General features: G+C 42.8%; 1 pseudogene; it reads left to right on the forward strand.

The window, feature by feature from the left end:
• The first annotated feature begins 1,341 nt into the window (after window positions 1-1,341).
• Window positions 1,342-1,442, forward strand: LOC130466596 (uncharacterized; annotated as a pseudogene).
• The last annotated feature ends 3,517 nt before the right edge of the window (window positions 1,443-4,959 follow it).

Here is a 4,959-nt window from a genome sequence, read left to right on the forward strand (position 1 = left end):
AGAGGTAGAAGAGTTGCCACTTTGGGGGTGGTAGTAGCACCTTCATCATTAATGAGAGGCTCCTCTTCTACCACATCATTGTCACTCGACTCAATGACTCCCTCTTGATCTTCCTCATTGGGTTTAGAAACCTTATTAGCTCTAGGAACATCATCAAGGATTTTTCCACTCCTTGTCACTATAGCATTCATTTGCTTTGGAGTATGACTTTGGGGTGGAAGAATAGTAAGCGCATGATGTTCCCTAACGGTACTAGCAAGTTGAGCTAATTGGTTTTTAATTACCTTCAATTGAGTGTTGGATTGTTTGAATCCATCCTGAAACTCAATGTTCTTCTTGACTTGCGCCCCCACAAACGACTCCATGAGAGCCTCAAGATTCGACTTGAGAGGCGGGAGTGGTGGAGGTGCAACGCCATAACCACTTGGGTTGGATTGATATTGGTTGCCAAAGGTCCTCGGTCCATTGAATCCGGGAGGTGGCAAATGAGATGCACCATAAGGAACTCCCGAGTTCAAAGGATAACCCCCACTTGAGGCACCCCTAAATTGCCCATAAGAGTAGTTATAACCCCCTCCACCTTGATGGTTGGGACTATAACCCCCTTGGTTGTATTGGCCTTGATGCCAAAACCTTGAGATTGACCGTAAGGCGCTTGGCTTTGATAGCCTTGTGCTCTATAGCCACCTCGGCCTTGGTTATCATACCCACTTCCTTGGCCATAGCCTTGGTGGGGACCATACATGTAGGGCCCTCTAGGTTGCCTAGCAAAATTAGGATTGTTAGGGTTATCATTCCTAGACCTCTCATTGATGGCATTAGCATACTCTACATCAAAATCCCCTTCATACGAAGGGCCATAATCCACAAATGACAAGTTATGAACTAAAGGGCATGCATCGGGGGAATGATTATAGTTTTGGCAATTTTCACAAAAGAATGTGCCCGGAGGCATTGAGCCATAAGAACTAACCTTGCCCTTCCCCTTATTGAGAAGAGTGGCCGAAGGAGATGGATGTGGACGGGGATGGTGGCTTGCTTGCTGCACTTCCCGCAAATGGTGTATTCTCAAGCTTCTGTAATCGCGAGCTAAGCTTCTCAATCATCCGTGCTTGCTATATGGCGTACACCAAACCCTTTCCATCCTCAATCCTACTTTTCCCATCATAACTTCTTGCACCTACATGCCAAGATTGGTAGTTTTGAACTACATCTTCAATTATCTCCTCAATTTGATCTTCCGTTTTGTTCATGATGGGGCCTCCCGCGCCCGCATCTAAACTTGTTTTCGAGCATGGACTCAATCCTAGGTAAAGAGTTTGTAGCAACAACCACTTGGGAATCCCATGATGAGGGCATTCCCTTTGGTATTCCTTGAATCGGTCCCAAGCCTCGAAAAGCGATTCATCACGGCCTTGCTCAAATGATTGAATCTTGTGGCGGAACTCCGCCGTCTTCCCATGAGAATAGAACTTGTTCAAGAAGGCACTAGTTACTTCGTTCCATGTACGAAGTGAGTTGGGCTTGACCTCCTTGTCAAGCCAATCACTAGCACGCCCAAGCAAAGAGAAGCGGAACAAAGTCAATCTCACATAATCCGAGGTCACACCGTTGTGTTTTATTGTGTCACAATAGTGCTCAAACTGCTTGAGATGCTCGTGGGGCGACTAATTGCTTTTCCCACAAAAGGGATGACTTTGCACCAAATTGATCAAGGCGGGCTTGATCTCAAAATTATTAGCACATGTTGTTGGTGCTTGAATCCCACACGTAGCCTCAAATGCTCCCCGTATTCCGAAGTTCTTAACCGGAAGAGCCATGTTCTCACTAGCTTGCTCACTCACTTCTTGTTCCGTGTCAACACTCAAAGCCTCAAACCGATTATGATTTGACGAGCTAGAACGAGCACGCCTAAGTCTCCTTAAAGTCCTTTCCAATTCCAAGTCAAGAGGATAGAGGATCCTTTCACGAGCACGTCCCCTATCAAGCATAAACACTCAAGAAAACCGTGAGCAATGCAAAGGAAAAACTAAAGCAAGAATGGAATATTTTCGTAATTTCAATTAATGAACTAGTCTCAACTAAACTCAATAACAACGACCGTTCCCCGGCAACGGCGCCATTTTGATAAGCGTGTTTTCCATCGTTGATAGAAAACCACCTATGCAAACAATATTTATAAAACCACTTCAACTACCGGCAAGCGGTAAGCAAAGGGATCGTCCCAAAGAAACGGTGAATTATTGAGTTGGAAGTCAATCTAGTTCGATCAAGGATTTGTTTTGAATTGTCACCTCTTAAGAGTCTAAAAACAAATAAAGAACTATGTAAAATTGAATCAAAAAAGGGAAACGTTAGGGAGTCGGGGATAGCCTAGGGAAACCGGGGGAAATCAATTCAACTATTTAGCAATGGTGATCATGCAACGAAATGGTGATTAGGCAAACGACATCTAAAGACGAACCCGCCACCTCTCGGATAGGGAACGCTAAGCGTCTAATCCACGGAAGAGCTTTCGCCTAATCCTAGACTAAACTAACTAGCATATAATAGGTACCGCCATTTGATCAACACAAGATAGGTCCACAATGTCTTGCCAAACCTATCCTATGGTTCCACGGAAATCTAATCGAATAGCATTTGCAACTACCACTCAACTAGCATGGATTTCCTATCATCAAATCTTATTTAATCACATGAATCAACCAACAATCAATAATCTATTTCCCCTAATTCATCCCCTAGTTTCTCCCCTTTCCCTAACCTAAAACTACTCACTAATCATCCTAACAATCAAGCTATCTATTAGTTCAAAACTAGCTATCATGAAATTAAAGGAGAAGAAGTAGAGAATAGGAAACTCAATTGCACCATCAAATCAAAAACTGAAAATCAAAGTAACAAGCAAAATTGAAATCAAGAACTCAAGGTATTGAGGAATTGCAAAACAACAATCAACTAAGCAAGTGAAAGAATTAAAGAATTAAGAATTCAATTGCATAAAGAAGAGAAGAGTTGAAGAAAATTACTGAATTAATGCTTTGAATTAAAGAGTTTCTCTCTCTAGATTGAAGAACTAAAATCACAAAACCTCTAGAATTGAAGTGTAAAAAATATGAAATGTAAAATATGAAAGCGTCCAATGAAAATAATCAAAAATCCTATTTATACTAAACCCCAAAAATAAGAGTTTTAAACTCGAAAACTGAATCTCGCGCAGCCGTGCGATCGTGCAGACCCAGGTGCGATCGCATCGGTGCGATCGTGCTGTGCATCAATGCGAACGGGCCTTGCGACGATTCTTCTCCTTCGTGCCGTGCGATCGTGCCCAACAACCGTGCGATCGCACGGCTGTAACTTGGCTAAATCTTAGAAAATCCTTGTGTGCTCGCACACGAATTTAGTGCGAGCCCACCGAAATTCAGTGCGAGCGGGCTCCTCTGCGGACTGCGGTGCGATCGCACAAAATCACTCATAGTTCCTGCATCAATTTTCCGGATTTGTGCGAGCACAAGAATTTTAGGCACGAGCGCACACACTGCCTTGACTTTTGGAGCCAACTCTGTAGACTCGTGCGAGCGCACAAAATGTCCGTGCGACCGCACGGCACCTGCTCGAGCAAATCTCAGCTGTTTTTCCATCATTTTCAACATTATCACCTGAAAACCACAAAGATGGAAAAGGGGAATAAAAGAACAGCAAAACTATATAAAACTAAAAAAAATGCATAATAAAACTCTATAAAATCCTAGCCTAGAGCGACATAAATGCCGCTCATCAGTGGCTAACGAACACACCAGGGGAAGAGATGAGTCGAGTGGCGATGGTGACGTGGATGTGCTGGAATGAAAGAAACACGATGATGCACGGTGGTTATGCGCAGCTGACAAAGGAGATTGTTGGGGCTGTTGTGTCTGTTGTGTTTGCTCTAAATACATTTTCCGATGCCAAGGACGTTGGGGGTAAGGGCTGTAAGGGTAGAACTGGTGGAGATAAAGGAAGAGGAGGTGGGGGGAAGCTACATAGTGAGGCTATATGGAGACCAGCTAATGGGCTAGTGAAGATAAATGTTGATGGTGCAATTTTTATGGAATTGGGAGTTGGAATGGGTGTTGTTATTAGAGACAAGAATGGTCGAGTGCTATGGTCGGTCGCCAGCAAGTTAAGCATCAATGGGAAGTCGTTGTAATAGAAGAAAAGGAAATCGTCTTGGGCCTGAAGCTGGCAATACAAAGTCACTAACAGAAGGTGGAAGTTGAATATGATAACAAGCAGGTAGTTGATCCCATCAATGGAAAGCACTGCGATGGGTCGTATGGGCGAGAGGCAAGGCACAAGCGAGCAGGCAGGCTGCGCGCGGGTAGCGAAGGATGCCTCGCCCATAGCGAGCGTTGCCTCGCTAAGCCAGGTGCTGCGCTACGACACAATGAGCGAGCTGTTGCGCGCAAGCGTGGCTTGCTTGGCTTGCTGCGTTTCCGCGTGGCAGCTCTCGTGCCTTGCTGTGCGATCACTCGAGTGGGGCGATGCTGCCTCGTGGACTCGGCGAAGCATAGGCGCAAGCCTATGGCCTCGTCTTGACCCGATTGATACGCTTTAATTTAATTTTGATTTTCAGTTGGAAAAACGATATTAATTAAATTTTAAATTCGTAATTTAGTTTTTTCTCAGAATTTAATTTTGAATAATTTAATTATTATAAATTTTATTTATACTAATTATTTTACTAAAATTAAACCTTGATTAAATTTAAATTAATTAATTTAATAAACTGAAAATAAATTAAAGGATTCAAACAATAATTTATATGAGCTTTAAATTTTAATTAAATTAGTATGTTTCGTTAGACTAGGAAATACAATTTTATGTTTAAAATTAGTAAAGCATGTAAATTTCTTGGTTTAAGTGGGAGCGTTTTAGTCATAAACTCTTGATTAGGTCTACATTCCTTTAAGGTTAAAA

This window comes from Spinacia oleracea, chromosome 1 (genome assembly GCF_020520425.1).
Source record: "Spinacia oleracea cultivar Varoflay chromosome 1, BTI_SOV_V1, whole genome shotgun sequence".
Taxonomy (NCBI): Eukaryota; Viridiplantae; Streptophyta; class Magnoliopsida; order Caryophyllales; family Amaranthaceae; genus Spinacia; species Spinacia oleracea.